The sequence below is a fragment of the Chenopodium album genome, chromosome 3, assembly GCF_948465745.1.
Source record: "Chenopodium album chromosome 3, dcCheAlbu1.1, whole genome shotgun sequence".
Lineage (NCBI taxonomy): Eukaryota > Viridiplantae > Streptophyta > Magnoliopsida > Caryophyllales > Amaranthaceae > Chenopodium > Chenopodium album.
The window spans coordinates 918,582-928,838 of NC_137836.1; the positions used below are offsets into that span (position 1 = coordinate 918,582).

General features: G+C 30.7%; 1 pseudogene across 1 annotated transcript; it reads right to left on the reverse strand.

The window, feature by feature from the left end:
• Positions 1 to 251: 251 nt before the first annotated feature.
• Positions 252 to 7,994, reverse strand: LOC145621705 (uncharacterized; annotated as a pseudogene). Its single transcript, XR_014108519.1, has 12 exons — positions 7,620 to 7,994; positions 3,815 to 4,017; positions 3,523 to 3,720; positions 3,050 to 3,121; positions 2,855 to 2,950; positions 2,651 to 2,730; positions 2,472 to 2,547; positions 2,168 to 2,378; positions 1,884 to 2,080; positions 1,684 to 1,786; positions 1,431 to 1,520; positions 252 to 1,077 (listed from the first exon to the last, which is right to left on the reverse strand). The product of XR_014108519.1 is annotated as an uncharacterized LOC145621705 (transcript).
• Positions 7,995 to 10,257: the final 2,263 nt, after the last annotated feature.

The window sequence follows — 10,257 nt, forward strand, 5'->3', positions numbered from 1 at the left end:
ACAATTGAACCTTGTGGAAATGATATATAACACTGACTGTCAAGACCTCAAGCATTAATAGAAAATTAGGCATTTCCCCAAAAAAGTAATAATAATAATAATAATAATAATAATAAATTTAAGCATAAATCAAAGTTCAGAAAACAGAGAAGTAAAGTTCTACTCTGTTTCGAAATGGCAAAAGACAAAGGGATTATTTCAAATTTGTTTAGAGTGATTGTATATAAGAGTGCTTCTTTAATTTCTCAAACTTGTTTGAAATATTGAAGAAAATTTTATTCAAGGAATCAAAACATTACTAAGTATAATATAAAAATTAAACTTTTACATGGTTATGTTGAAATAAACACTATAATATTCATCCCTCATTTCCAATAATGGTTCAAGAATATAACTCCTTCTCAACCCTTTAGCCACAAAGCTGATAGGGCTATATTTCTTGAGACCTTCGTTCCACACAAAGCTCACTGCATCCCTAAATGAAGGATCTGAATTCCTATTTTCGCAACTTAGTTTCAAACTTAGATTAGTTTTGAAACTACTATCACCATACACAAAGCAACCTTCTTTGGTTTTCAAAGATACCGTTCCAACTCTTCCATTCAACCCCTTCTCTATTAAAAATTCAGCAGATTGCTTATTATGAGCTGCCCCTGTAATAGTGAGTTTTTTGTCTACCCCTTGATGAGCGACCACCAAGCCTGGAAGATCAAAAGGCTCTAACATGACCACCTTACCAATAAGACTTGTTGGTCCCACACTTTTTATCTGACTCGGATCGAGATGGGTCTATCAAAATGAGCCTAAATGTAGAATGAACATATGAATCATTCATAGCTTTATGAGATCCTAACATTGTCAGTGTTTGGTTATCTTTCGAGAGAAAGAATGTCGTGTTTCCATTCTCTTTAGCGAAAGAAACCAGATGGGAATTATAGTCAGCTGGAATAGGGGTTATCCAGTCTGAAATAGATTTCACTGATCCTATTTGAATGTCATAATCACCATTTGATAGACCCACCAACAAATAAGGTCCATATAAAATTGCTTGAAGTGAGGCATAATCAGGACGATCATCTGAAATGTCATTGTAAACTATTAGTCAAAACAATACTAATCCATTTCCTTTTCCTTAGATATGTGAATATGCATAACAACAATTTTCTTAACATATCAGTTTTCAGATTTAAAATCTAGTTTTGATCAGTATTATAAATAAATATGGCTTAAAACACATTCTCATATTTTCACCTTTAATTATTAAAATCTAGTTTTGATCAGTATTATAAATAAATATGGCTTAAAACACATTCTCATATTTTCACCTTTAATTATTATTCAAAAGTACGAAATATATGGTTTGGAAAAAAATGTTGTATATGCAGAAAAGAGGGCGCATGTTAAAAGCTTAATTATATATAAAGAATTACCTTTGAGAAACTCTGTTCTAAGTACTAGCGGAAACTCCAGTATAATTTCATCGCCATTGACCCAACTCTTAGATATGTTTAGAAAACTACCTGGCCAACAAAAGAAAACATTTTAGCAGGAAATAAAAAGTCTGTTTTCCTTTCTTTGATGTACTCCATTAAAAAGTCAATCTCCCATTTTATTGATGTAATTCGTGATTTTGCATTATCTAATATAATGATCATTAATGATAAAGGGTATACATAATTAGACCTGGACTTGGCAAAGGTAAATTGTTTCCATTGAGTGAGGCTTTTGAACCACTCGATGATGTCCATGAAGGTATCCGCAAATTTAGAGTAGCTATCTTTGAAGCCTGAATAATGGATTCTGAATTAGAATGTCTTTCATAGTGCTAAGATAGTGTTGAATTTTTTTTATTTTTTTTATTTTTATTCAGAATATGATGATACCTTTTTTGCAGAAATTGTGAGTTTTACTCTGAGGCTTTGATTCAAGGAAGTAACATTATCAACAACTTGGATTAGGGAGATTTGTGCAGCAGTCCAATCGAGTGAGCTAGGTATGTACTGAATAACATAGAGCCCAGGTACATTCGTCGTCTCGTCAAAGTATATGGAATCTCCTAACTTAGAGAATGACTCGATTCCTACACAAAAGATGGGCACAAAGAAAATCACATTAGTTAACCCTTTTGTAAAAAAATTCACAATGAAAGCACTTTAAAAGTTCGTACCTGTTCCATAGCAGCACCAGAAAGAGTTGAACTGATCACCCCAACCATGAAAACTTTTTCCTTTGGAAACTCCATGCCCTAGAGGAAGCATATAGATCATGACACCAGGCTCGGTTCCTTTTTGAATACCCAACACACCATTTGTGAGTGCTCGTTCATAGTAATCTGCATACATCACTTGTTTGGTCCATCTAAACAGATTACGCGAAACCTAAAATTCAAATTCCCAGAGAGAATTTTAGAAAGATTAGCATTGAATTGATTAAAGCATTGAGCTAAAGAGCATTGTATTACACAAAGATACCTTTAGCATATTATAAGTTGTGCAAGACTCTTCATTCTCAACGTTTAAGATGTCACCTAACCTCATTGGGTCTTGCCTGGTAAGAACAAATACTACTAATAAGAAATCACCATTTTATGAATAAGCAATTATTATGAATAAGCAATTATTAAAGAAAGACAAAGGGATAGCACATGTACCAAGCCTCATTATATGAAGTTCCCCCAGTTGCATAACTGTGGGTAGAGTTTACAACATAAAACAAAAATGTCCCCATTTCCTGAATAATAAAAAATTATTGATATTAAAAGCAAGCATTGCCAATAAATGGAAAGCAAACCTTTCCTTATAAGATATCTAGTAACTAAGTATAACAACCAACTGCAATGCACGTAGCCACTAACCTTGTATAGTTCATCATCGGTGATTTCATACCGATTTTGAGCCCCAACAACAATCGGAATATGAGTATTTGAATGAAAACCAGAGAGATCATCAGCCTACACAACAAAAAATAGGGAAAGTAGTGTTGAGCAATAATCTATTCAATAGATAAATGCACACAAGATAGGGAAAACCTCTAACAGCTTATTTAGTACCTTCATTGCAAGTAATCCTAAAAAGCATGGTTTATCAAACAGATGAGCCAGCAATAAATGCTTCTGATCACCCTGTAAACAACCCAAAAAAGTTAAAGAGTTAAGATCCGAGCAGCAATGAGTGAAGAAATGGATTGTAGAACTTCAACTACTTTAAATCTGTAATATGCAAACGTATTTCAATAATTAAATTATCTTAGCTTAACATTTGTATCCTTCTCAAAGAGTATATGTCAGCCACACCAAATAATCAACAAATTATAGTCGAAGCAAATTTATAAGGCACATTATCATTCTAATTAGAATGTTCCTTAATAAACATAAAAAATCATGTTAAGCTTAATTTTGCTATATGTTTTCTCTTTTAAATTTTTTTAAACAAGACACTCATCATGCAACTTAGGTCTGGCCACTAGTAATAACTTGTGAAAAAAAATAAATAAATAAATAAAATAAAATAAAAAATAACCAACCGTGACGGTGTATAGCTTATAAAGGACATCATTCATGCCACCGGTCTCTTCATTTTGTGCATCATACAGCCGTTCAATAGTGTACTGCTTTACTACATTTTGAGCCCGAAGGTAAAAGTAATTAGCCATCGACGTGACCGTCTGTAGGGCTTGAGTGTTATTAGCAAAGTTGTATTGATCCAAGAGCCCTGCCATAACCTGTCAATGATATAAACAATTATCTACCGTTAAAAGAGATTAAATGAAAGAAATTAAATCATCTTATAAATCTATAAGAACATGCAATCCGTACCTTGTGAATAGTGTAGTACGGTGCCCAAACGTATTGCAAAGCTTCATATCTGTCGAAGAATTCAGTTGGAAATGCCGAAAGATATCCTGTTTTCATTGCATCTTGACACTCCTTAAAGGCAGACACTAATGCACCCATATTTGCTCTAATAGTCTCATTATGAGTGCTTGCCCACATATGCGCAGTTGCACTCAAGTAATGACCTACACCATGAATATCAAAAATTTAGATACGTATAATTGCCTAAAAATTCAGAAAACAATCTAAAATGTATTGCCTTTTGTAATAAACATTAAATGACGAATTTGCTTATTTTGTAAGTAATTGTTCATGGATTAGTCCAGCCCACTTGTCAAATTTAACCTCCAAAAGGCCCTAGATTAGGAGGCCAATTCACTTCTTCAGCCTTTTTATTTTTTAGCTCCCATGTTATATACTTCCTCCGTTCCTATTAATATTGCAACAAGAAGGAAATCGCACATCCCAATGCACATTTTATATGCTAAATATCTATAATTGTGTAAGATTAAAAATTATAAAAAGTTGATATTGTGAAAGTATTTTATGAGACGAATCTAACAAAATCTCACATGACTATATTTTGCTTAACGTATAAATCATACTCCATAACTTGATTTGGATACATGACAAATAATTTATATTGTTAATCATGATTGAAAGGTATGTAACACCCCCTAATACTCATCCGAAAACTTCATCAAATTTTGATAAATGCACTGTTTAATAAATTTTTTATTTATTTAATATACTCCGTATATAAATAAAAATAAAAAAAAAATAATAAAAAAAAAAACTTTTAGATAAAGACATTTATCATACAGTCTTTCTAACGAGTTTTCAAGTTAAATGGTTAAGCTTTATGCATATTTTAAATGGAGTATGTGGCTATTTCATTTGGCAAATATATTACGCAGTATATAATAAGAGTTTTGATAGGGAGTGAACCTAAAAGTAAAGTTATTTCGAATTAAGTTTTGTTTGATACTGTTAAGTATGGAACTTATTTATAATATTTCAACTCGATTACATAGAATGTGGTAATGTCTAACAAGGGTCATAATTTCACGAAACACTTGTTAAAATAACCGTTTCATATTATATAAGGCCCTTGTCTTTTGTTTTGCCTAGGGTCCATATATGAAATATCCCCAGATGATTAGTAACAAAATTATCATTATAAATGATATGATACACACACATTGTCCTTTATAATAATAATTAAATTCTTCCATTCCTCCATATCATTCAATTATTTATATAGCCATTACTAATCTCAAGAAGATGACGTAACTTTCATGGACATTCATAACAGAAACGTGACTATTAATTCCGTACAAAGAAAATACTAGTATATGATAATATAACATGTTCAAATTACTTTGTACTCACAGTGTCAACAATACACATTCATCACTCAAAAATTGGTAAATCGAATCATTGTTATCATTAATGACTACTAGTTTAGTGACAATTAGTCTAAGGTGCACCCTTGTGCACCTTCGATAGGTGTAACAATGCAGCCCAATTACACACAACCCAATTAAAAAAAACCCTAAAACTAAAAACACGGAAACAACAATACACCCACTCATACCCAATACACCCACCCTCACCCAATGAATGTAACGTCACCTCCAAACTCAAAACTTTTTTCTTCTATATGATTTTCTCTCTCCTCTTTTTCACTTTCTCTCTCCTCTTTTTCATTTCCTTACTAAAAAACTCCCTAAAAAAAAAGGCAATTTTATGTAAATTTCACTTAGTTTTGTTTGAATTTATATGATTATCACTTAATTTTGTTTGAATATTTATTCGATACTCTCTATTGTTCGAAATTTTTATTGGAATTGTCAAAAAAAAAAAAAAAATAGTGAAATCAAACGGATACCTTATGCTCACATTGCGAAATGCATATGTTCATATTTTAAATTCTTATGTTCATGTTTTGAATCCTTTTGTAAACTTTCTGAAATGCTTATATTCACTTTCTTAATTCATATGTTCATATTTTTTATGTATATGTTCACCTTCTGAAATGCTTAATTATGTTCATACGCATTCAAAATATGAACATATAATGTTCATATTTTGAATGCATATGTTCATATTTTGAATGCATATATTCATATTTTGAATGCATATATTCATATTTTTAATACTTATGATGCATATGTTTCATAATCATATTATTTTTTATTTCTTCAATTTTTTTTGTTCACAATTAAATGCCTTATATTCATTTATATTCATAATAATATTTTATATGTTCATAATGTATATATTCATAGTAAATATTTGTTGTTCATAAATATTCTCATTAAGTCTGTTTATGCATATGTTCTCTTTCTTAAAGGCATATGTTCATATTTTTTTACGCATATATTCACCTTTTAAATGGTTACATTCACTTTAAGGAAACCAATGCTTACGTTTATATTTTGAATTGTTATGTTTACTTTCTGAAATGCATATGTTCATATGTTTTATGCCTATGTTCACCTTCTGAAAAGCTAATGTTCACATTTAAGGGAACCTATGCATATGTTCATATTTTGCATGATTATGTTCATTGATAAAAAAAAATGCTAGAAAATCGGATGAAATTTATACACAGATGAAATTGATCGAAGAAAAAAAAAATTCAATTCATATGAATTAAAAAAATTAGATAAACAACCAATTCCATATTGAAAGGAACAAATTCAATTGTTGAATCGAAAAAACGAGAAAAATAGAAAAAAAAATAGAGGAAAAAGGAATTAAAGAAGGAAGGAGAAAAAACCGAGTATAATTTGTGAATTCAAAGATTCATATAAACCTTAATCAATCGAAATTAAAGCACAAAATCGAAATTCACACAAAAATTCATACTTAATATCTACTTTCATGTTGTAAGAAACAAATTTAATCAAAAAAGTGTAAAAAAGGGGGAAAATTAAAAAACAGAAGAGAGAGAAAATAAAAAATGAAGGAGAAAAATAGAGGAGAAGAAAGCTAATGTTTATATTTGTGCTATTGTTACACCTATTTCTAGGTGCATGAGTGTGCACCTAAGAATATGCCGTTTAGTGAAAACAACTTATCATACATCCGGCCACCCTTAGCACAGGCCCCTTAATTATGAGGGCCCAATTGTTTTCGGAGCCCAGTAGATAATATTTAAAAAAAAAAAAAAAAAAAAAAAAAAAAAAAATATTCCCTGAACTTTTCTTTCTCAGTATTCACGCCATCACGCATCAAAGAAAATTGATCCTATATTTCCTGATTTCTAGATAATTTTTCATTACCCCCACCAAATCCATTAATAGTGCTGCAAGTTTCCATAAAATTTCTTAAATCTTCTATATTCCCGTTTATAACTAGTTTTTCAATTTTTTTTTTCTTAGTTTAACCCAAAATTTCCATTAAAACTGAAACTCTCTTGACCTTCCTTTTCAGTTTGTATGTCAAACTATTCCGGATCTGTCAATCCTTATAAATTGCTTATAATTGAAAAATTGCTTCAATTTCTCCTCAATTAAATCATGGTTACTTGTCAAAATAGATTTCAGTTTTTTTTTTTTCCGTTGGAATTAAGTGTTTTTTTTTAAGGGGCATTGGAATTCATATGAATGACAAAATAATTTAAAAATCAACTATTATTACGAAGTATTTTTTATAAGGCCTTATTTATAAGAATAGCACAGGCCCCTAAATTGGTTAAGACGGCCTTGCATACATCATACATATAATTAATAACAGATTCCAAATGAACAAGATGAATAATATGAAATCATATACTGACCTACAAAATGGCCTCGAAGCTCGCTATCAGGTGCTTCCCAACCACCATAAGGAGTTCCTGGTGTTGGCAAACCAGCAGTTTTTCTGAAACTCCATACCAAGCTATCGACATTCAACAGCAACAAATACTCCAAATTTGTTTGTTGTGCTCTCCCATAAAACGATTGAAGGTCTAATCTCACATTATGAAGTGGAACTTCGTTAAGAAAATTACCCTTTAAATTATGTTTAGAGTACTTAATTTCTTGTACAAAACATTCCAATTAAATTCATCTTCTTGCCTCAATAATAGTTTCCTAGGAATTAAATTAGACCACGCAACTTCATCAGTTGGGGTTAAATGATCATGATCATGATCATCATGATTATGAGACATAATTTCTCGCTTCCAAGTCTCATTTTTTGATGTTAAAAATTCATATCTTAAAGTTTTTGTTGATAAATTGGTGATAGTATTACCACACTGCTTTACGCGGCTAAAGCTAAACCCAGGTAACAAAATCAAGAAACAAAAACAAGCTAATAAAACGTGATTTTTTAACAAAAAAAACCCATTTTAAAAAAAATCAAAATCAAAACTAAGATATTAAATTTCAAAAAAGAACAGTCACCCAAAGCAGAGGAAGTGGTGTAATCACGGATCAATGTTATTTTTTGATTAAAAAAAAAAAAAAAAAAAAAGTAGTTTTTCAATAGAATGTTACAATACAATACATCACATTATTTGGTATTTATAATATATCCTGAAGATAATGTAACTACAACTCATTTTAATAGGGAAATGCTATCTATATCTACTAACTTAATCAGATCTATATCTACTAACTTAATCAGTATATGATGACATGTAAAATAGTGAAATGCTATCTCATTTCTAATGTAATCCTTTTTGTGAAAATTTACCTACATTGATTTAAAATATCTTAGATATTGGTATATTAGTTAGGAAAATCATATTTTCTTAATATCTTAATTGATAATGTTAATTTTATTGTAGAGAGTTGGTAGACTTGAGATGAAACAAATTTTGGTTCAATGTCAAATATATTTTGGTACTCTTAAATAGTGTTATTAGTTAGCGCGAGAGATTATAAACATACGTCCATTATACTTTTGGATACTTTTAAATAGTATTACTAAATTCAAACTTGAAGCTTACTAGCATTATTATTGTATGAGGAAGTACTCGACAAAAGTGGAGAGGGTTCAATTGGACCAGCGCACCAATTAAATAATAATATCTCCAATTAAAAATAAAGGATAAAAAAAATATAATAAAATCTTCCGTTTAGTTGCAAAGACGGGAACGGGTATTTTTTTTTGGGGGGAATTTTGCGCCAAAATGCTGCTGAGGTCATTGCTTTCCCAAAATTGAAAGAAAAGGAAGAGAGAGAAAGCTTCAATCTTCAACTCTTCAACCAAAACTTCAACAAAAATACAAAGAACGATGAATCTAAGTTTTCGATTTTTTTATTTTATCAATATTTTACAAAAATGTGGTAGCTAGGGATTTGGGTTTGTTTTAGGTTCGGTCATTTTGGATAGATGAATTTAGGGTTTTTGGAAATTTTTGATTTTGGTGTTTGATTTTTCTGTTTTTGTTTGATGTTTTACCATTTAGAGCTATGATTTGAAGTTTCGAAAGTTTGGATTTTGTGATAATGGGGTCATTTTGATTTATTTTTAATTGTCAGTCTCGTTGATTTTAGCCTGTTCGAGCTTAAGAGTGATGGGTTTTTTTCACTTCAATTTGAATTCTTTTTGGGACATTTCTGGGTATTATGTTTCTTGGACTTGAAATTATTGCTTTATTAAGAAATGGAGATCAACTTTTATGGTTTCCGACATAAGCTTGGATATTTGATTTAAGAATTCTAATGAGTGATGTGAGCTGATTTTCTCAATTGTACAAGTCTCGTTTCCGTGAGTCATTTTTATGTTAAATGATTAAATTTGATTGTTGAGCTTTACTGTGTGATGGCTGAATTAGTGTTTCTAGAGGAGATAATATACTGTACGATATCCAAGCATCTTTTTTGCTGACCATAATCAAAGTGTGATTTTATGATCTTTTGTTCTTGAGTTATAATGTTTCCTGTTCTAATATTATTGTATTGTTTTATTTAGATTAATGTGTATGCTACTATAAATGTTGGTTCTTATGTTAGTTTGACTTTTGAGTGAGGTAGAATGGTGGCATAGATTTGACTTGAGATATTATGGAATGATTATTTTTGATGATTAGTTTAAGGATTAGGATAGACCTGGCTACTCTATCAACTTATTTCGGGTAAAAAAAATTAGGTAATTGATGAGCACTAGCTTGTATGTCAACTTAGAGGAGAGCTAGGATAAACTGAATCTACAGCTTGTATGTCAAAGTCCAGACATAGTAGGGCATGTTGTATGTGTTAGTTAGAGGAATTCAGATCTTATTTTCTTGTTCTAATATTATTGGTAGCTAGATACTAGTACACTCTGGAGCTAGTAGAAGTCCTGCTAAGCAGGGGGATGGAATTGGAGTTGTATCCTAAATCTGTTAAATCTAAGCTGAAGATGAAAACGTTGGCGCAAATGCGAAATGGGGTGCTTAAGAAGCTCAATAAGAAAAGAAATTGGAATTCTCTTCTTTGGTACAC